At 48.0% G+C, this 22,983-nt stretch overlaps 1 protein-coding gene and 1 pseudogene across 18 annotated transcripts in view; one reads left to right on the top strand and one right to left on the bottom strand.

Annotated features, from left to right (window-relative positions):
• KCNMA1 (potassium calcium-activated channel subfamily M alpha 1) overlaps positions 1 to 22,983 on the top strand; it is an 804,436-nt gene that overhangs the window by 38,118 nt on the left and 743,335 nt on the right. The window lies entirely within an intron of this gene.
• Positions 475 to 1,393, bottom strand: LOC136380567 (small ribosomal subunit protein uS5 pseudogene; annotated as a pseudogene).

Raw genomic sequence — 22,983 nt, 5'->3', positions numbered from 1 at the left:
CACTCTGTATCCCTGCGACTGTTCTGTAACTACCCGTCTGTCGTCTGTACTTCTCAACCCCTTCACCTCTCTCACGTAGTCCCCCTCAACCCCTACAACACCAGTCCACCCTCTGTATCTATGAGTAAGACAGATGTTTTTTAGTGTTGAATTTTACAGAGGAGGAAACTGTGGCTCAGAGAGGTTAGAGCAGGGGTCCCCAAACTACGGCCCGCGGGCCACATGTGGCCCCCTGAGGCCATTTATCCGGCCCCCGCTGCACTTCCGGAAGGGGTACCTCTTTCATTGGTGGTCAGTGAGAGGAGCACATTGACCATCTCATTAGCCAAAAGCAGGCCTATAGTTCCCATTGAAATACTGGTCAGTTTATTGATTTAAATTTACTTGTTTTTTATTTTAAATATTGTATTTGTTCCCATTTTGTTTTTTTACTTTAAAATAAGATATGTGCAGTGTGCATAGGGATTTTTTTTTTTTAACAGGCATAATTCACTTTATTTTCCTTATATAAAATCATGTGGTGGCCACAGCAGGAGCTTGGGTCCTCTGCACAGAAACTTGGGTGTAGGTCTTTACAAGATGGTCAGTGAATTCCTGATAGGGAGACTTAGTGAACACAGTCTCTTTCCAGAGGTCAGGGGTGAGATAGCTATAGGTCTTGGAGATGGCATCAAAGGTGGCCTTGGCGAAGTTGCCCAGGGTAGCAGTGCAGCCCCTAGCCGAGGTATAGCAGTCGTCAATACCAGCCATCATCAGCAATTTCTTGGGCACAGGGGCAGAGACAATGCCAGTGCCTCTGGGGGCAGGGATGAGGCGCACCAGCACAGAGCCACAGCGGCCTGTCACCTTGCAAGGGACAGTGTGGGGCTTGCCGATCTTGTTCCCCAGTAGCCTCGCCGAACAGGAACAATAGAGAGCTTGGCCAGGATAATGGCCCCACGGATTGCAGTGGCCACTTCTTTTGAGCACTTAACACCCAGACCAACGTGTCCATTGTAGTCTCCAATGGCAACAAATGCCTTGAACCGGGTCCTCTGGCCAGCGCGTGTCTACTTTTGCACAGGCATAACCTTCAAAACTTCGTCCTTAAGGGATGCCCCCAAGAAAAAGTCAATAATCTCTGACTCCTTGATAGGCAGGGAGAAGAGATAGATCTCCTCCAGAGACTTGATCTTTATGTCCTTGACCAGGCGCCCCAGCTTGGTGACCGGAATCCACTCCTTGTCCTCCGCCTTGCCTCTGCGAGCCCCGCGGCCTCGGCCCCGGCCTCGACCCCGGCCGCGACCCCGACCCCGGATGCTGCTGCCAAATCCTCCACGGAAGCCGCCGCAGCTTCCCATTCCAGGGCCCCCGGGCCTCCGGGCCCTCCCGCAGCACCGGCGTCATCCGCCATTTGGTGTCTCCTCTGAAAAGCTGCATAAGGATTTGTTCATAGTTTTTTTATAGTCCGGCCCTCCAACGGTCTGAGGGACAGTGAACTGGCCCCCTGTGTAAAAAGTTTGGGGACCCCTGGGTTAGAGTGACCTTGCTCAAGGTCACTCCATGAATAGGAGGCAAGTGCTGAGACTGGGCCTCTCAGGTCGAAGCCCCTTCCTCTCTGCTCCTCTCCTGGGCTCTTCTTCAGTCCTTGCATCCCCAGCAATCGTCTTGTCAACTCTTAGTTACTTATCTCCAATAGTGGCAGAGCTCGGTGGGAGGGCTGTCCAGAAGCATTTATATTTGGGTTAGAATGTACTCTGATTTCTTTTATGAGCAACAGCCTGTACATTTGTATGTATGGTGTGGAGGGATTGGTTTCCTTCTGAGGGAGGCTGGCTCTCCTGAGACATGAGGAGGGAAGAGAGGGTCAGGGTGGGTGTGGTCTGGAGTCCCTCACGCTTCCTGTTGGCTTGCCTGCTCTCCACGCTGCCTCCTCCTAGTCACCGAACTGTGCTCAGTGTCTAGTGCTAAGTCTCTCACTAATGTCTCCAGGCCCATGCCAAGACGTGCAAACAGTTTTCTGTTCACTCAGCCACTATGCTATGTTCACTGGGGACACTGCAGTGAACAAGAGTCAGAAATCCCTCATGGAGCTGACAGTCTAGAGCAGGGGTCCCCAAACTACATCCCGCGGGCCACATGCGGCCCCCTGAGGCCATTTATCTGGCCCTCGCAGCACTTCTGGAAGGGGCATCTCTTTCATTGGTGGTCAGTGAGAGGAGCATAGTTCCCATTGAAATACCGGTCAGTTTGTTGATTTAAATTTACTTGTTCTTTATTTTAAATATTGTATTTGTTCCCGTTTTGTTTTTTACTTTAAAATAAGATATGTGCAGTGTGCATGGGGATTTGTTCATAGTTTTTTTTACAGTCCGGCCCTCCAATGGTCTGAGGGACAGTGAACTGGCCCCCTGTGTAAAAAGTTTGGGGATCCCTGGTCTAGAGGTTTGTAATATCTAATCACGGAGTGTTAGGCAATGATAAGTTCTGTGGAGAAAAATAAGGCAGGCAAGTCCCCATCCCACCCCTTTGTAATTTTGAATGAGGAGATCAGGGTAGAATTTACTAAGGACAATTTTGTACAGGAATCTAAAGGACATGTGGGAGAAAGCCATGGAGATCTTTGGGGAGGAGTAGTGAGGTTGAGGGTAAGTGCAAAGGCCCTGGGGCAAGGTGGAGTCTGCTAATGAGCTCTGTCACCTGGACCGGAGCCAGTGATAGGACAAGAGGTGAGAAATGGATTCATAGAGGAAGAGGAGTGACCTGAGGAGGGAAGGAGGTGTACAGGGCCTTGTGGGCATTGTGTAGGGCTTTCTGGTAGTTTCATGAAAGCAGGATCTTATATTCCTGTTCTTTGTAGCTTGCTTTTCTTATTTAAGAACACACTGTGAACACACCTCCAGGTCCATGGGTATAGAGAGCTGATTTTTACATATTCATGTGCCATATGGACGCAGCCATTCTCTTTTGCCATCAGGTTGTCCCTCTTCCCACTATGGCAGTGGCTTCCATTCTGGTGCCTTTATTCTGCACATTGGGATTTCTAGGCCAAGGGACATGTGTATATTTAATTTTAACAGATATTGTTGGATTTTTCTCCAGAACGGTGCTAGAGCCGCTTTTTATGGTAGAACTCTTCTTAAGTCTCAAATGGCTGGCTTTGTCCCCGAGTTGCTAAATAGCTAGTGTACAAGAAAGGGGAAGATCACACTTATACAAAAGACAGCTCCGGAATCCTTTTTCGGGTGGGAAGGTATGTGGCCTTCTGGAGGGTGCTGATGGGGACAATATGATTTCTCTTTCTTGGAGCTTGTTTGATAGTTGTGATATCAGGAGAGCCAAAGATAAAAAGAAAACAACAACAACAAAAACTCCACTGCTGTTGCTGTATTGTTTGGGTTATGGCTGATTTTCCATATGCGTAAAAGAAGCGCAGTAGCAGGAGCTGCGGGGATGCAGATTCATTCACACCTTGTCAAATATTGACTTGTGTTTCTGTAGATCCTAAAAATAAGGCTCGCTCTGAGTGGCCCGTTCGGTAAACACGGGACACTGCTGGAATGTCGGTGGGCGTGTGCTTGGCCCTCCTCCTCCCATGACGTTCTGGTACCAAGCTCTTGTCAGCTTAGAAGCAGACCCCTCACCAGTTTGACAACCACATGTGCTCATGTGATTTGTGCTGTTGGACAGTTGGCCGTTTCCATCTGTCACAGTTCAAACAATGAGTAATCTTGTGCCCAAGATCTTTCTCACATATATGGGATCTGTGGGAAGGAGTTTTAGAAGCAGAACCGCTGAACTGAAAGGGATACATTTTGAGAGATACTATTGGATTGACCACCCACGGGAGAGTGACCAGTGTCCCTGTCCAAGGGTCATGAAAGAAAGTTCCTGCTTCCCAAACCTCCTGCAAAGCAGGGTCTGGTCACACTTTGATTTTTGCTCATCTGATAGGTGAGATGTTGTATCTCATTTCTATTTTCTTTTGTGTTTATTTCTCATGAGAAAGGGCAGATACTTTTTCAGATATTCAAGAGCTATTTCTGTGTTATGCTGGTTTACTGTCTCCCAAATCCTTTGCCTGTTTTTATTTTGCTGGTGGATTATTGGCCCCTTATCTGGTCCCTTCCAGCATGGTCTGTCCACATATGAAGACATTGGACACTGTGATCAGACTAGTTAGAGGTCAATCTGTAGCATCTTTATTGTCAGGAGTGGAAATCTAGGTGTGAGAAAATAAAGTATGTCTCAACACCAAACTGTTAATGTGTTATACTGACTAGTCCTTCAACAGGTTAAACGCTGATGACATAGAGAGCAGTCGGACCCTGGACTCCAGCAGCCTGGGAATATCTTTCATATGGTCTCACTTTTATCCCTTCACTAGTTTGAGGAAATAGGAGAAAACTTGGCTGTTGGCTACTGTAATTTCTGTCTCTGTTTGGTTGAATTTACAACCCCATTGTAAGAGTTTTCGAAGCGGTGGTCCTTATGCTAGTCCCGGTGGCCTAACCTTTGTCTCAAACAATGCCCAATGTCAGTAACTTAATACAATAAAAGGTTTCTGTCACCTCCATGACATTTATGATTAACACCAAGGTGGGTGTACCCAAAGGGGCAGCTCCTCAAATGTCTGGTCAAGTATTCAGGCTCCTTCTGTGTGTGGTTCTGCCCTTTCTAGGTCCCTGGAGGCCTGCTCTGCTCTGGGTCTTCTGCTTGCCGAGGGAAAAGGAGAGAAGATGATGGTGCCTGGGAGGTTCCATGGGCCAGATGCTTTGTCTGCACACCATTGGCTAGAGCTCAATCTTGTGTCCCATCTAACTGGAGGGAGGCTGGGCAGTGGAGGCCAGCACATGCCCCAGGTGCTTGGTTTTGATCCCAGGTGCTTGGTGCACCATGGTCTCTGAGTGCCATGTAGGACTTCTAACTTTTCAAAGTGTCTTCAGAAGTGTGATCTCACCCTGTCTTCAACAACTTTGTGCAGGAGAGGTAAGAGGATGGCTTTTAACCCCTGTTTGGAGCCAAGTACGCTGAGGCCCAGGGAGGTGAGCATCCTATGCAAGGTGAGACACGGTGGCATGGACACAAAGTGCATGTACAGAGTAGCCTGGAGAACAGAGGTCTCACTTGGCTGGCCCTTTCTAACATGACACAAGTACAGTCTCCCACTCTGGCCGTGCCTGAGCCCACCTCTGTGCATAGGAGGATGGCGCTGTTTGGTAAGGGGACCATGGTGGCTGGCTGGAGTGCCACTGATACTAGCTGAACATATTAGCTTTCATGACTTTGATGTTTGTGAAGAGCATGGTTTAGTTATTTTCTGTAGAATGTCCTCCAGTTTGGGTTTTTCTGTTCCCTTCTATGGTTGGTATGTATTGACTTTATTTTCTGTTTCTTGAACTGGATTGTCAGCTCCCTCAGAGCAGCAGCTCTCGTCATCTGTCTGAGTCGCCAAGGTACCCCAGCCCCTACCAGAGTGCTTGACACACATGCCTCAGAAATTATTTGCCCCGTGAACGGGTGGGGCAGTAAACTTTCTAGCAGAGCATGTGACCTGAAGTAAGGAGACCCAGAGCAGTGCGCTGGGTACTGGCAGAGCCTTGGTGGGCAGCTGGGCTGGACGGGCCCTGAAGCCCCTTCAGGCATTCGGATTCTGTGATTTTATAACATGATGGTGATGTATGAGCTCAAGTTCATTAAATTCCACAGACATTAGCTGAACGTATTAGCTTGCTATGGAACCTATGCTGGACAAGGTAGGGCCATGGATGGACATCTGAGATTTATATTCCCTGTGGACCAAGAGCCCAGAGAAATGCATGGGAAAGGCCAATGTCCATTGCTACAGACAGTGGTCTAGAATCTGGACTCTATGTCATTGGTTCCCAGACTTCAGCCCACTGAAAATCACCCAGTGGACTTGGTTAAAACACAGGTTGCTGGTTCTCTCTTGCAGAATTCCTAATTCACGTGATTTATGGGTGGGGCCTGAGAATTTGCATCGTCAACAAGTTCCCGGTTATGCTTAAGCTGCTGGTCCAGTGACCCTACTCTGAGAACTAGTGCTCTAGGTGTTTAGAGGAAGAACAGGCCACTACCAATTAGCAAAAGCCTGGAAGGTTTCATGGAGGAAGAGGTCAGGCTTGAGTCTGGTAGGATTTACCCATGTGGGGTAGGGCTTGACTTACACACAGCTATTTTGCTGCCCCTGAATGCAGTCTGTGGGTGCTTTTTGTCTGTTGTCCTGGGGCCTCACTGGGGCCTCACTGTGACCTTGTCCAGCCTTCTCAGTGCCATGAGCAGTCTTGGCCGCGGGAGACCCCAGAAGAGGAGGCTGACTAAGCCTTTGACAGGTGTTGACCTTGGCCAGCTTGGATGAAGTCACTCTGAGGCTGGACACATCCTGTATTGCGCAGGCTGTCGAAATGTGTTTATTTGCCTGGGCCTTGCCTGCTGCCTGTTGGCACCATTGGAGGTGTTGCTGTTGGGCTCTGTGGCTCTATTTCTGTTTTCCCGTCTGGCACCAGCTCAGTGGGGCCAGATGAGGTGTGTGGCCACCCTTGCTTGCTTCCTGGCTCCACGTTCTTCTTGAGGCCGGCACTTGGTTAAGTGGAACATTGGAGTCTCACTGGGGTCTGTGCTACAGAAGCAGATGGTTCTTTTCAAGGGAGAGAAAGTATGTGAAGGAGGGAGAAAGCCTTGAGGGAGATAAATTATTATATTCTGTTGGGACAACACACAGTGATGGTAAGAGTGTTTGCACAGGTGCATGTGTGTTTAAACTTCCAGAATAATTTAGGAATTTTTATTCCTTTAAGTGGCATTCAGAAGTTGATGTTAGAGGTTGGGGGGCAGGCACCAGGAAGCTTGGGAGAAATCATACTGTTTGTGCAGTTGGAAGACTCTGGGCAGGAAGGCAGTGTGTCATCCAAATCATACAATGTGGGAACAAGAGGGACGTCAGTGTGCTAGTTCACCCCTGTCATTTTCACTGAGACCTAGAATGGCTAAGTGATTTGTCCTATTTAAATGACACCTCCTCGACTACCTCTGGCCAGAGGAAATTGGTCTCTTTTTCCTCTGTGCTTCCAGATTGTTTTATTAACAATATATTTCTCTTGTTTTCTAAGTAGTCATGCACAGGTTTATTTTACCTACTTAGATCCGGGGTCAGCAAATTAGAGCCTGCAAGTCCGATCAGGCCTACTGCCTGTTTTTGTAAATAAAGTTTTATTGGAACATAGCTGCACCCATTTGTTTATGGGTTGTCCATGCTGCTTTTGCTTTAGAATGTGATACAGAGGTGAATAGTTGCTACAGAGACCCGATTCCTGCACAGCCTAAACTATTGTCTATCCATCTGGTCATTGATGGAAAAGTTTGCCAGCCCCTGCATGTGAAGGCAAGTTCCTTGAAGGCAAGAAGGGAGTTTTCATTTTTCCTTTGCATTTTGCATTCCTTGCTTACAATAGGCACTCTATAAATGTATTTTAATACCTGTATCCTCAGGTCGTACAGAAAGCAGACACTTTTCAAAGTGAAAGATTTTCTATAATAAAAAGCAGGATATTTTATAAGGAGTTTTTTTTTCTTTTTATTAAAAAACAACAACGATGTTGACTGGGCTTGACACACAGTGATTTGTCAAAGCTTCGAGACTGTCAAAGATTGAGCATGCAGGGCTGGCCCTGCCACCTGGCTGTCCTGGCTTTTCCAGACTCCTGCCCACTGTTGGACAGTCTGTGCCCCAGTTTTCTCTCTGTGGAGAGAAGATGATGTTGTCTGCCTTGCTGAGTTCTTTGATTTGCGGTGTGGATAGAACAGGCTATTAAAACATCCTATTAGGACCATAGGCCTAGCTTCTGGTGTCCCTGGCGACCCTAACCCCGCTTAGCACTGGGCTCCTCGCTTCTGGTGTCCCTGGCGACCCTAACCCCGCTTAGCACTGGGCTCCTCGCTTCTGGTGTCCCTGGTGACCCTGACCCCGCTTAGCACTGGGCTCCTCGCTTCTGGTGTCCCTGGTGACCCTGACCCCGCTTAGCACTGGGCTCCTCGCTTCTGGTGTCCCTGGCGACCCTAATCCCGCTTAGCACTGGGCTCCTCTTTCTGAACCGCCCTTGCTCCTGCCACCGCCCTCTCAGAGGCTTCTGTTTGCCTGCAGGCTAAGGTACACACCGGGCCTGGCATTCATGGCCCCTCTGACTCTGACCCCACCCTACCTGTCTGTCTTGACCTTCCACACCTTCAGAGCAATGTTCGGTTGCATCCAGAATCTTCTGCATGATGTCTCCTACATATTTATGGCACCTTTCCCTGGGACCCTATCCTCTCCCCTGACCTTCCCTCTTTCTGCTTCTCTGCTGTCTGCTTTTGCAAATCTCTCCATGCTGACCCTGCTGGAGTCCTCTGACCTTGGCCAGCATGAATGACTATCTCATTTGCCACCCAGTGTAGTGTTTTTGTTGTTATTTTTAATCCTTCTGAATCCTTGTTAACAAAAACCCCAGAAGCCCAGACCCCAGACCCATGGAAGTAGAAGCTCCAGAAGGTGGGAACCAAGCCTCTTTGTTTTTAACCAGCTCCTCGTGTGGTTATGATTTGGACCAAAGATTGAGGACCATGATGTTAAACTAGAGTGCGTGGCAGCAGCATTTATCTTTTTATGGGACTCTCTCCTTTCTCTTCCAATAAACTGAAAACATTTTAAGAGCAGATCTGGGTTTCATTTTCTTTTTCAGAGTAGCACACCTGTATTGAAGATTAGGGCTGTGAGATGATTTGTTGGTGAGATGATCTCCTGCAGCTTGTCGTGCATCTGTTAGACACTCAGTAAATGTGTGTCTGTTGGTCGGTCCAGATAGGAAAGTGCTAGGGAAGGCGAGCAGGCTCTGCCAAGCAGGGGTTACTGTAGGGAGCAGGCCCGGCCTCCGTGTGCCTTCCACTGATTCTGCTAAAGAAGTCTTCAGATTTCTGGACCCTCACAGCCTGACACAGAGAGTTAGCCCTGCGGAGAGCTCACCCAGCTGAATGCCAGGTGCTCTCCAGCTTGATTTCTTTTACATTCATCTCCCCAGGCTTATGCAAAAAGCCTTCTTTCTTCCACCCCTTCTGCGCATATCACAGAAATGCAAAGCCGTAGAAGTGCATGCTGCTGGGAGAAGTTTGTTCGGACACTTAAGAATGTAGAAGAGGGTTTAGCTTGTAGAATGAGTTTGCTTTCCCATTTAAAATGCTTGGAGAGAAGTGCAAATGTTTCATCTCTGCCTGGTGAGCTAGAAGCCTGTTTACACAAGCTGCCTGCCTCAGAGTGTTGCCTTCTCCAGGGTGTGATGGTGCTGCCGTGGTCCGGTCCCTAGTCTCCCGGCAGACACAGTGCTCGGCCTCCTGTCTTCATTTGAGCCAACAAGTCAGGAAGCTTATATTTCAAAAAAGTAATTTCAAACAGTGCTCATTTAGAACCATTGTGCAAGGTAACTTAGAACATGAGGATGCTGTCTTTCTAATGAGCAAAGCACAGAGAGTGGGATATAGACCAGCCATCAAAGTTGAAAAACTGGGTGCTGATCTGGGCTCTCTCTGACTGGAGTTAAAAATTCCTAGTCTGTCACAGAAAGAGGTAAAACAATAAAAACAGATAAAATCACACCAGAGCTGGGAGTCAATAGCGAGGGCTGATTTAGGAGAACCCTCTTTCTCTTCTTAGACATGTACAGCCATCTAAACGTATGGGAGCCTTGGCTGTGGCAAGGAAGTGCTCCGAGGCATGTGGATAATAACTTTTCTCTTTGTTTCATAAGTATTAGCATGTTTTCTGTGGGAAAACAAATGTAGGCTCTAAAAGTTACTCCTCACTTCCCTCATGATTTCACTCCATTAATATTAAGCTTAATTATTCAGTTTATTATATTGGAGACTTATTGCTTAATTTAAAAAATTGAACGGATTATTAGCTTTTTAATAAACAATAACATTGACTATTTACTGACGAGGGCTCAAATCATTTAATTTACTACTGCAGCTCTGTTTTTGTTCATGAAATGGAACAGAAACTATTACTTACCAAAAAGCGGACTTGTTCGCGGTGCCTGTAGGAATGCGGACAGTGGAGGGTGGCCGTGCGGCACCTGGGACGTGTTTCATCTGAAGCACGAAGAGGCCTTCAAGCATGGGCTAACACAGCTGTGTCTAACGCTCAAATACACTTTCCTCCATTGTTTCCAGAGCCAAGAGCTTGAGCAGCTTAGCATAGCAGTGACCTCGTGGTCCTGTATTACAAATGAAGACAAGACTCTACCATGGAGTCTCTCTAGGGATGACTGTGACACTGACTGGTTTCAGATTCAGAGTGCTATGTGTTACATACTGGTTTCAGAAACACATTGGACAGAAATGGGTGCCCTTCATTACATGGAAGAGATAGAAAATGTGTGTTGATAAACACATTGTTTGAGTTGGACATTCCATTTCATTGTGATATAAAGTATGCTTTGTCAAACTAGCTCCTATTTTTGATAATTACGAGGTTCTGGATGGCATTCTGGCTTTGTGCTTATGAGAAAGCGGTTTCGGGGTGTTCCCCCCACAGAAACGGCACACTATGTCACTCTGTCATTAGAGTTGGCACTGAAGAATGGAAGCACGAGTGAAGTAGGGCTTTGTCTTTAAAGAGCTCATGGTCTGTCGGGGCATGCAGTGGGCCCACACAGAAGGGTACACTAACGGTGGTGGGGACCTGCACTGTGGGGCATGCAGTGGGCCCACACAGAAGGGTACACTAACGGTGGTGGGGACCTGCACTGTGGGGCATGCAGGGGACCCACACAGAAGGGTAGACTAATGGTGGTGGGGACCTGCACTGTGGGGCATGCAGGGGACCCACACAGAAGGGTAGACTAATGGTGGTGGGGACCTGCACTGTGGGGCATGCAGGGGACCCACACAGAAGGGTAGACTAATGGTGGTGGGGACCTGCACTGTGGGGCATGCAGTGGGCCCACACAGAAGGGCAGACTAACGGTGGTGGGGACCTGCACTGTGGGGCATGCAGTGGACCCACACAGAAGGGTAGACTAATGGTGGTGGGGACCTGCACTGTGGGGCATGCAGTGGGCTCACACAGAAGGGTACACTAATGGTGGTGGGGACCTGCACTGTCGGGCATACAGTGGACCCACACAGAAGGGTACACTGAAGGGGGTGTGGACCTGCACTGTTGGCTGTCGAAGAAAACCCAAAACAGCAGAATAGCTGTTCACTGGGGACCTACGAAGCATGGAAGCCCACTTTAGAAGTGCCGTCTGAGCATGCTCTTGAAGAACATTCATTTTATAAACAGAGATGCAAGAGATAAAGGGAACAGGAAAAGGTGATAATATAGAGAGCACATCTAAACCAAGTTAATGAGTGCTTGCTGAGAGCCCCGTCTGCGTAGAGCGCCATTCTAGTGAAAGGAATCAGAGAAGAGGTTGGTTCAAAACCAAGCAATTTTCCTTGTACTTATCTTCTGCACTTCTTATGGAAATGATTGAGTATAATAAATGTGGTCTTGAACTGCATTGGTTGATTTAATCATGACAGCAACCCAATGAAGTAGGAGCCATAGCTGTTCTCAAATTCTAGAAGAGGAAACCGAGATGCTAGCTGTTAAGTGACTTGCTTTTAAGTTCATGCGGCTACTTTGTCACGAAGTGCAGACGCGCCTGCTGGTCTGACCCTGAGCCTGTGCTCTGCATTGACATGGACCAGGCAGGGCCCCTTCTCACCCTGGTTGCAAGGACTCCTTCCTCCGATCACCTCCCTCAGCAGTGTGAGCAGCGAGAGAACAGGAACGTATTTCACTCTGGGTCCCCGTCACCCAGCACACTGTCTCATGTGTGGTCCGAGTTCACTTAAATGAATAATGAGTACCAAAGATTTGTTATGGAGATTTTAAGGGGGAACAATCACATCTTCTGGGTTTTGGGAGACAGCTTAGAGAAGGTTAGGGAAGGCATTTCAGGGAGAGAAGAACACAGTCAAAGGGCCCGAGTGGGTAAGTGAGGAGACTGTGCGGGGAATGAAAGATCCTGGAGTCCCTTGGGCAGGAGTGTGGGGTGGAGTGTGGGGCAGTCTAGGGAGGTGGAGATGGTGCTGGGAGTGGAGAGGCCAGGCTGTGGTGGACTGCGGGTACCAGAGGTGCAGGCTTCTCTGTGAACAACCTAGGGTCGAAAGGATTAGGCTGACCTCTGACCTCTGAGGTGATATCAGATGACCAGTCCCTCTTCAAACTGTACTTTTGGTGCCTCTGCAGAGATAGAGTTTGGGACTGACTGACCCATGGTCTGGAATCCATGGAGCATTTCCTTGATTAAAAACACATTTGAACAACTTAACTGTATCAACTTTATGTGGCTTGAGAGACAAAGAAGGGTCGCTCACAGGCTAATGCTCTGATTTGCATGTTGGCCTGTTTGTGTTTGTTGCTGAGGAAGAGTAGGTGGGTGGTGGGGACAAAGCCCTGGCCCAGGGCATCGGGGGTCCCAGAGGAACAGCCCGGTGGACTGACAGTGTTTCTCTGCCCTGTATTGCTGGCTGGCAGGACACCCAAGTCCTGCTCTCTGGGGTTTGTCATTGAGCTAAGCAACTGAAGAAACCAACAAATTGTCCCCAAATCAGGTCCTCAATAAAGTATGATAAAATATTACATATGAGAGAGGAAACAGAGGTTAATCTTCCTGCCCCGTTAATCTAGCCCCTAGCAATGTGTATCATTCATGAATGAGACTACTTTTTAGACAGGGAAAATTAAAAACAATCTACATAGGGTTATACCTTGTTAGTGTATACCGCGGGGTTTGGTCAGGACTCAGGGCTGGAGACCAGGATTTTAGGAGGTGGAGTTGGATGTGTTGGCCTCTCCTGTGGAACCAGTGCTGAGGCTGAACTTGGAGGTGGGGTTCTTGTGAGAATCCCAAAGAATAAAGCATCAACACTTCCTTTCCTCTTCCTTTCTGTGCCACAGAACCAAGGGGGTTACTCCAGAAGCTAGGAGTAACCGTGGTCCTCCTCTGACTGTGTGGAAAGTTGTCATGATCAAACAAGGATGGACCTGTTTCCCTCAAGGGTGGGCTTTCTGTCATGAGCTTATTTAGATTTTAGATCTTAGAAAATTACATGAGCGTAGGCTCCAAAGGTCAGACATTTTACAGTTATTTCTTCTTGGGATTAAACTCTTTGGGTGTTAGACAAGTCCTGGAGATGCCTTCTGTGTCCCTGTGTGAGAAACGATACCCACCCAGGCCCCATCAGGCCTGTGTTTGCCAGGACCTGAATTCCAGTGGCCAGTTTTGTCCCCATCCATCTTTCTGTGAAACTGGGCCAGTGATACATTGACCTGATTTCTGATGATCTTCAACTGCTCAGAGTGGGATCAGCTGTGGTCAGGCCAAGAGGGGGCTGACCAGGAAGAAGCCCAACCTGGGAATCCAGGGAGTATGAAGGGTCCAGACACAGGCCGGGCGGCTAGAACCACGAGGGCCAGGCTCTGAGTGGTCAGTGTCAGCAAGAACAGCCCTGTTGGTGTGTTTGGCATAGAGGTGCTGATTGCCCATGATAGTCCTGGACCCATGAGCGATATTTGTAGCCAAAAGATGGTTGGAGGCCCACAGTGCTGCTCACTCAAGTGGGAGGGGATGAAGGTGCTGGAATGATCTCACCTCACCAGAGTCAACTTTGTTGTGCAGTTGGCAGAGGGGGCTGGTCGGCAGTCATGGGGGCAGGCAAATCACACAGAAAGTGGGGCTTCCCTGGCTGGCTGCTTGCCCCATGCTTTGGGCCCATGCCCATAGCTAAGCAGTCACATGTTTATTAAGTAAAGTTGGCTGTAAATTTCATCTGAAAGCTAATACGGAACCAAACACCTGGGTGCCTGCCAAGGCCTCCGCTGCTCAAGCCATGGCTCTGTGAGCGGCTCTCGCAAGCGTCCTGGCAGGGGCAGGCACTTCCTTGCAGTTGAGTTAAGAGAGGGCCATGTGGCTTGCTTGTCTAGGGACACCAGAGTGAGGAGATTTAGGGTGTGGCAAAGCAGAGGCCGCTTCCTGGTGAATGGGCATTTCTTCAGGTTCTTAAATTCTAGCTTGAAGGTGATGATATTACTACTAATTGTGAGCAATTGTTAAGCTCTTCTTCCACTTATATTAACATGGTGGTGCCCGATAACAGCCCTGTGTGGCAGGCATTGTTATTTTGTTCTACAGAGGAGGAAGCTTTGGAACAAGGACTTGAAGTAACTCGCCAAGGCCAGTCAACCTGAGTGTCAGGGTCAGGGATCGAGCCCCAGGGCAACGGCTGGGCTTGGACATGGATCTGCTTTTGCCCTGGTGAGGCTGGGTAGAGATGTGTTTGATTTTGCTGCAGAAACTGCCAATCTTCTCAACCCTTGGAAAATGTGAGCAGTGGACCTCAGAGCTGTGTCCCGAGGGCGATTTTTTTATGGCAGGCTCTCTTGTCCAGATAAGGGAGACTTAATGACAACTTGCAGAACCGGCCTCTGGCCTGGCTTTCTCTCCCCTTCTACAACTCAGATGCCCTTTGAAGTCTTTTCTTCCTCTTCGTGGGTGCATGCCTCAGGAGTCAGAGCCAGAGACCAGGGCTAGACCGGCAGGGCAGCCTTTCCGAGGCTTGTCCCTGGGCAGCCCCCAGGGAGCCCCTGTGCTGCGTCCAGTCACCAGCCCAAGGTTGCTATGGAGTGAATGGGGACTGCCAAGTGAGGTGAACACCTGTTCTCCAAGGAGGCAGAGCATGATGTGAGGAGGCAAGGTGAGCTCAGAGCAGGGGTGGGATTCAAATAGTTTTAACAACCAGTTCTCTGCCCTAATGACTGTTTTAAGAATAAAAAAAGATACCGAAAGGGGGTTTATTATTTCATGCATTTACTACTTAAATAAGAACAACAAAAGAGGTACACAAATCTAGATTGTTATAAGAAATAGTTTTAAAATATTAATAAAAATTATTAAATAATACCTGACAAAAAACAATGAAACTGTTAAGATATTTCCATATTGCTTCTTGATTGGCATCCTCACTTGCAATTTTTTTTCACTTATGGACAGACAGTTCGCCGAACACAACAAAAATTAGGTATTGTTTCTGCTGAACTGGTGTGAACCAGTGTGAACTGGCTGAAGCCCACCACTGGCTGAGGGGCTGATTGGCTTAGTCTACCAAGTCTTTGTCCTGCCTGGGTTAGGACCAGACTTGGGTGTAAAACATGTCCTGGTATCTGCCCTGGCTTTGTTTAAGGAGGCTAGAATCTAGGAGGCACTTCACAGATATAATTTCTAACTATGCTGTAGTTGGGCTGATGGTCTGGATTCACGAGTGAACCACATGACTTGAGCCACTTTAAGCAAGACCTCTACCTAACTTACAGGGGCCAGTGCCCAATGAAAATGTGGGACTCCTTGTTTGAAACTTATTAAGAATTTTACAAATGTGGCAGGAGGGCATCAAACCAAGTGGGGCCTTTGTAAGTGCGGAGGCCTGTGTGCTGCATGTGTTGTACTCTAAGCCTCAGTTTCTCACCTGGAAAAGGGATAGAATAGTAGTTTGTCCCTCACCGGCTTGTTGTGAGGTTTACAAAAGATGATAATGCATGCAAAAGCCCTGTCCAGGGCTTGATAAATGTTAGCTTTAGTAGGTGCAGTGTCAGAAATTTACAGTCTCCTTTGGGCCATTGACGAAGAACTGTGGAGGGTGAAGGGACCCCAGTAACGGCTCAGCTTAAGGGAGGGTCCCGGTTTTGTCCTCTGCCCTTACCTGCTTGCGCCTTAGGACTTTCACCTGCTTTGTAAAACACAGGTGCCCTGCATTTCCTGAACTGTGGGCTGCAGGAGGGTCAGCAGAGACGGATGCTGTCTTTGCTGCGTTCATTCTTTATTTGCTGAAATATAGTATTTTAAAGTCAGTTACTAACATCACAGAATTTCACCCCTGAAGATTTTACTATGCTTCTCTGAAAAATAGGGAATTTTCCTTATATAAGCCCAAGAACACTATAGAATTGTAGATGTCGAGATTTTTTTTTTTTTTAAATAGCACTTGGTAGAAAGTTTAGCTAGGTGCACGTGGGAGTGAAGCGATTAGTGCTGATTGGCTTTGCTAGGATGAAGGGCTCTTGTTATCTAAGTCCGAACTCATCGGAAAGCTTGTTTTCTTCTAGTTTAGTTGCCATTCATAGAAGGCAGTGGCTTGCCTGACCAGGCGGTGGCGCAGTGAATAGAGCGTCGGGCTGGGATGTGGAGGACCCAGGTTCGAGACCCTGAGGTCGCCAGCTTGAGTGCGAGCTCATCTGGTTTGAGCAAGGCTCACCAGCTTGAGCCCAAGGTTGCTGGCTCGAGTATGGGGGGTCACTCGTTCTGCTGTAGCCCCCCGGTCAAGGCACATATGAGAAATCAATCAATGAACAACTAAGGAACAACAACGAAGAATTGATGTTTCTCATCTCTCTCTTCCTGTCTGTCTCTCCCACAAGATAAAAAAGAAGGCAGTGGCTTGTAATTGGTAAGAAAGACCCTGGGACAACTGCTGCATTGCCCAGTGGGTTATAATGAACAACACTTTCCAGGAGGCCTCTTTGTCTCATTGCTTTTGCTGAGGTCTTGCAATGCTAGTGGCCGAGGCCAGGTGCGTTCACATTGGATTCGGGAAGATGGTAGAAAAACTGCGGAGCCAGGAAGGATTGGGCCATTCTGTTTAATAAAGTCTCACAACGGCGGACGAGCACACAGGCAGGGAAAATCTCTTCTCTGGCAAACAAACAGCAAAACGGCCCCTCACAGTGGCAGGCAGGCAATCTGCGCATCCACAATCCCCCTGAGCGCAAGCACCCAGAGCCCTATATAGCCATACACACGTGCCTATGCCACATGCTCACGCACTAATCGGGCAAAGGGCTTGCGGCCGGTACACCAGCGAGCAGGCCTAACACAGCTACCCCACAGGTCTCTTTTATCTTTCCTCTAAATTATTCCACGTGTCTCCTAAAGGGTCTTCTGGCCTTTGAAAGAACACCCCTAATGGTCCATCCTCCATCAGCCACCAAAGAGGTTGAGAAAGTCAATTGGACCTTGAAAATGTCACCTGGACCTGTTCATTTCCTTCATTAAAACTTTTCAATTGCTGATAGCAGAGATTGACCAGCCATGTCTATCTGCATGGTCCATTAGCTGAGAATGACTTATAATTTTACAGTGGTTGGAAAAAGCCCAAAGAATATTTTTTTGACATGTGAAAATTGTGAGAAATTCAGATTTCAATGCCCATAAATAAAGTTTTATTGGAACACAGCCATGCACATTCATTTACGTACAGTCTTTGCCTGCTTTCACGTTATGGTAGCAGAGTTGAGCGATTGCACAAATCCTTACAGAAAAGTTTGCCAACACCTGAGCTGTAGGATAAATTCCTGCTTCTTGGCAAGGCATCTAAGGCCCCTTGTCACTGTTGCCTGCCTGCTTCCCCAACCCTACACGGCTTCTTTTGCCCTTTATGGTCCTGTGAACAGGCAACTGCTTTAATCTCCTTCATGGCCCATTTTTACCTGTGCTTTGTCCTTCCTCTTCTTCCATCCTTGGCTGGACATCACTGACTCATCCCTGCAGAAACCACCTCCTCCAGGAGGCCTTTCCAACTTGCCTGTCTGGTTTAGTGGCTCCATGCTTTGCTTTGAGACTCAGTGTTTAGATAGGAAAATTAAGGAGAAGCCCAGAGACTCTGAGAGCATGGGAGCAGGAGCTCAGTACAGAAGAAGCCAGGCCTGGGGCAGAAAAGGCTCACGGGCTAATCAGAGGCAGAGCCAGGGCCAGAGTCCTAGTCTCTTGGCCTTCTTAGTAGAGGATCATGCGTCTTCCTGTGCTTTTATTGGGGGATACCGAGAGAAGTCAGTCCCCCAAACTGAGAGAAGGCCAATAGAGGCCACTGTGAAACCTTTTGGATTAACAGACCACCCAAGAGAGAGGCTCCTGCTTTATCATGTGGTAGCTCAGTGGATAGAGCATCAACCTGGGACACTGAGGACACAGGTTTGAAACTGCAAGGTTGCCGGCTTGAGCCTGAGGTCACAGACATAACTTCATGGTTGCTGGCTTGAAGCTCAGTGTCATTGGCTCGAGCAAGAGGTCACTGACTCAGCTGGAGCCTCCCTAGTCAAGGCATATATGAGAAGCGATAAATGAACAACTAAGGTGCCTCAACTATGAGTTGATGCTTCTCATCTCTGTCCTTTCCTGTCTGTCTCTCTCTCTTGCTTAAAAAAAAAAGAGAGAGATGCCTCTGGTTGAGACTCCTCCTGTGTGTCACCAGTGACAGAAGTGGCTAGAAGGACTGTCCCGAGTTGCTGGCCTATAACCCTGCTGGTTTAGTTTAGCTCCAGTCCTGAGGGAGGCTGTTAATTATAGCTGGCCAGCCATGCTGAGAGCTATAAATAGGGTCAGAAGCACCTGTTTGCGCATTAGTAGGCATTTCTAAAGGTACTTACAAAGGACTCAGCCACTGGGCTGGGCATGGTGTGGGCACAGAGAGCGCCTAGAAACCTTGAACTGTGCTCTGAGTTATGGTTCAGTCAGAGGAAGCCACTGTGAACAGTGGGGTGGGGTCCAGAGCATGAGTGGGGCACTGGGCTGGCTTTTCCACCTGTGAGACCTGGACAGTTACTCAGCTCTCCATCCTTCAGCTTTCTCACCTGTGAAATGGAGGGCTTGGTGACAGCTACCTCATAAAAATGTTAGACTAAACGAGTGTATATATATTTATATATAAGTGTATGTGGTGTAACTAATAATTACATATAATTTTTCTATTATATATTTATGTATTTGTATGTAAGTAATTTATGTATTTATATGTGTATATATCATTTAGAATATATTATATGTAATCTGGTATCTTAAGTGTAATGAAATTGTTATTTATTATTGTATGGAATGGCATGAGGACAGCTCTGGACACAGCCAGCCCAGAGACCTTGATCTTGGAAGAGTGCTCAGTCTAGGTCCCTCCCAGCCTTCGATGAGACAGTACTATGTGGTGGTTAAGAGTGTAGGTTTCAACCGGGGGTTAAATTTCAGCTCTGTTACATCCTCTTACTTCATATTACTTCCCATCTGTAAGCCTCCATTCTGTTCAGCGACATGGAGCTTCACAATACTGAGCATTTCTTGGGGTTTTGGGAGGATTAAATGAGTTAATACTTGAAGAACAGTTAACACAATGCCTACCATCTAGTAAGCGCTGGACAGCATAAGCTCTTATTGTTAATACACTCTTGCAGGTCACACAGCATCTCTAGGCTGATGTAGTTAAGTATTCTGGAGAATGGGCCAGAGGCCAGGCACAGAGGCCAGCAGGCCTGCCACTCCACAGCCTAAAGATGGGAGGCTGGGTCTTCCTCTTTGTTCCTCTCGTGTTCCTCCTTTCGGGCCGGTGGCACCCTCATCCTGAGTCTCTGTCTTGTGCGCTGGCTGGGGTCTGAGTGCTTAGCCTGGACACAGCGTGCGGTGGGCACTTAGGAAGCATGTCTCCCGCGGAGAGTTGTGTTCGCTGTGACATAGGAAGAAGAGCTAAAGTGATGGGAATTGCTTGTTTTGTGCGGAAAGACGCCAAGGGGTGGAGGTAGGGACAAGTTAGCTGGGAGCTCTGCTAGGAGGGGGACCAATTTTCTTTATCCTCTGCCTCAGAGCAAGGACATGGGGGTAGAAGTGTTAAGGAGGCAGGTCTCTGTTAGGGAAAGGGTGAGTTGCCTGCGTGTAGAGAGAAGCGAAGGCAGAACGTGGATCCTGGAGTTAGGCATGCTTGTGTGGGCCGTCTACTTACAATGTGGTTAGAGGACCAGCGGCGTGGGGCCCACCACAGACCTACTGAGCCCTAATCTGAGTGTTCATAGATCCTTGGATGTGCACATGGCTGTCTGTGGTGAGGAGCATTGCTCCAGACCAGTGCTTCTAGAGCCAGGAGTCCTCCAATCCACAGCCAAGAAAACTGAGGCTGTTCCATGGGCTGTGAGCCCTGGTTCTCAGAGTTCTGCTTCTCTCCTCGGAACTCCTGGGAGCACCGGTCCTTTCCCTGGACCACAGCGCCAGCCTCGGGGGTTTGTGAGATATGGGAATCTGTACGCCCCCTGCCCAGAGCCCGTGAAGCAGACGTGTAGGGCTGGGCAGGGCCATTTTAACCAGCCTTCCAGACAGTTCTGCAGCGCTGGTGAGATTGATAACCAGGAGCGTGAGCATGGTCCTCAGCCCCAGCAGCCTGCTGGGGTCACTTGGGAAGCTCAACAAAGGAAATGCCTGGATCACCACAGAGTATCTCGGTGCGGCAGGGACCCTGTGAACGTCAGAAGCTCCCCAGGTGATTCTAATGTGCAGCCCAGACAGCAACCAGTGCTTTAGGCTTATGAAATAAACCTTAGTTTTCTCAGCTGTGAATGGGGTAAAATTGGGTAGTGTCACCCGTTTGCCTGCCAGCAATGTGAAATGCCTCGGGGAACCCTGGGACCTGGGAAAGTATGCAGGGAGACAGGCTCCCATCTGTCAGGAGAGGTGCAGCCAGGATTCCTGCACTGGGGGAGGCGGGATTGGATACCCGCTATGGCCTCAGGGGTAGAATTGTAACGTGGTTGCTGCCTGATCCAAGTACTAAGTGCGATAAAGATGATACCCTGCTTGGTTCAGAAGCTTTGCTCCAGAGAAGGAAATCGCTAGTTCTCCGAGAGCCCAGTGCAGGCATTCTCCTCCTTCTCTGCTGCCCACCTTTGCCTCTAGTGCCTAATGTTGGGGTTTGCTTTTAGGAGGGTCCTTTGCTCTTTTGCTGGGGAGATGAGGAAATCTGCACCATCCCAGGGTCCCTCAGATTAGAATGGTGGGGCTCTTGGGGAGTGGGGGCCCCTCGCTCTGAGTACTGGTGGTGGCAAGAATGAGGTTTAGAGAAATATTTACTCAAAGTAATCCCTCTGCTATGCCACTGCCCGTCTCCCGGGTAGCTGGGTAACAAACACAGAGTTCTGGTTGTAATTTATTGAGAGATCAGTTGAGCCTTCCAAGGGCTGGGACGGGGCAGAAGAATGGGTGGTTGTTATGGTCTTCTCTCCCAAGTCCTGTAGTGACCAGGGCTTAGGGACTCCTGAAAATAGCCATGGATACTATAAGGGGACAGGCTGGGACCACATTATAAATGTGGGTTCAGAATTGCTATGAAACACCAGACATGGAAAGTAATCATAATCTAATCTTCAAAACAGAATTATATGGTGCTTACCATGTGGCCAGAGGCACTATTTCGAGTATTACCTTATGTGATCCTCATTACCACCCCATGAGCTACGTGTCATTTCTTCCAGTGTCCATGAGCAGTTTTTCCAGGGTTCTGTGTTGGTCAGCCTCTGCATTCTCAAATGGGGAAACTGAGGTTAGATGCCTGCCCAAGGGGTCATAGTGAGTGAGCAGCAGAGACAAAATTGGAAGTCAGATCCCAATCATTAAAGCCCATCTTGAAAGCAAACGATTTAGCAGACTCTCCTTGGTTTTCAGTCTGGGATGACTTTAATACAGATTGCCTGGATTATGTAACACCCCCCAAAATAATTCACATGGTATTTCTTTCGAAAAGATTCACAGAAAATCAATCTAGCATAGTGAACTTGAATTTTTTAAGACCATGTTCCACAATAAGAAACACACTGTACATTCTGTATATGTGTGTGTATATATATCTGTTTATTAGATATACGTGTGTATAAACATGTGTATACTGTATATACATGTATACTGTACCAGGTATATGTGTGTGTACGTATGTATCTGTTTATCTCTTATCTACATGTTAACATATACATCTCATGGTAACAAAATCTTACCACATGGCCAACTTGATGTGTTCTATTCTATTTAAAATGTTGCTCATAAATTTCGTAACCAACCAGTGGGCTAAATCCTGCCATTTGCAAGCGGCCCAACTCTCTCACCTTGCAATCAGGAGGAAGCTGAAGCATAGCCTTAGGTTATGTATCTCTTAGTCACAAAGCTGAGACCACAACCCAGCCTTCCTGAGTGCCACCTCCACTCTGGTTCAACCCCGCCATTGTTCCTCTGACTTTGCTAAGAACACCTGGGCTGTCTGTTGACCTGTCCTGTGGTTTTAGGCACACATTTTTCTCTACTGTGAATGCACTGCAGACCCGGGGCTCCCAGCCTGGCCGGGCACTCTGGGCCCCACCCAGCCCCATGCTTCATGTTTCTCCTGGTCACTGTGCCTCTTCTGAAAACCAGAGCATAGATTTTGAGAGTGGGTCCCAAAGATTAGGGGCTTGTGGATTTGAATGTGAGGATTTGGGGGGTGGATTCATTTTTATGGGTCCACACCCCTTGTTCTCAATTCTGAAATCCCCAAAGTTCTGAAAATTGAGGATTTCCACATAATTCCCATGGGGCCAAACCTGTCCTGAGCTGATGTGAGGCTGTTGATGGTCTTTACTCGTCCAGCTGAATAGCATACGTGTCCCTGCAGAAATGCTAGTGTGTGTGACCGTGACTGCCCGAACCCCATGGGTCCACCCGGTTATTTTTCTAAAACACATCTGGTCCCAGGTTTTAGGTAGGAGATTGGGCCCTGTGGATTTACTTGAAGTGTGTGTGAGTGTGTTATTAATTCATCATTGACTGCTTTTTGGAGGAAAGAGTGGCAGGTGGGGAAAATGCAGAGGACATGGCTATCAGAAAGTTGACTGTTAGCAGCTATAGCGCGAACCTTAGAGGGTTGTTGTGAGGACCAAGTGAGCGATGGCTATGAAGGCACTTTGGAAACTAGAGCTGCCTGTACCTATGAAAAGTGTTTCTTGTGGTCTGGCTTCTTAACAAAACTGAATTGTCTCATGATACACTCACTTTCGACTTTAACAAAGGTTCGTATGTGCGCACGCACATGCTGAAAAGGTGTTACTTTTATTTTGTTTTGCCATAGACAAGGAATAGCTAA

The sequence above is a fragment of the Saccopteryx leptura genome, chromosome 9 (assembly GCF_036850995.1).
Source record: "Saccopteryx leptura isolate mSacLep1 chromosome 9, mSacLep1_pri_phased_curated, whole genome shotgun sequence".
NCBI classification, from domain to species: Eukaryota; Metazoa; Chordata; class Mammalia; order Chiroptera; family Emballonuridae; genus Saccopteryx; species Saccopteryx leptura.
Note: the sequence above shows the minus strand (reverse complement) of the source record. Positions and strands in the feature narration are given on the sequence as shown.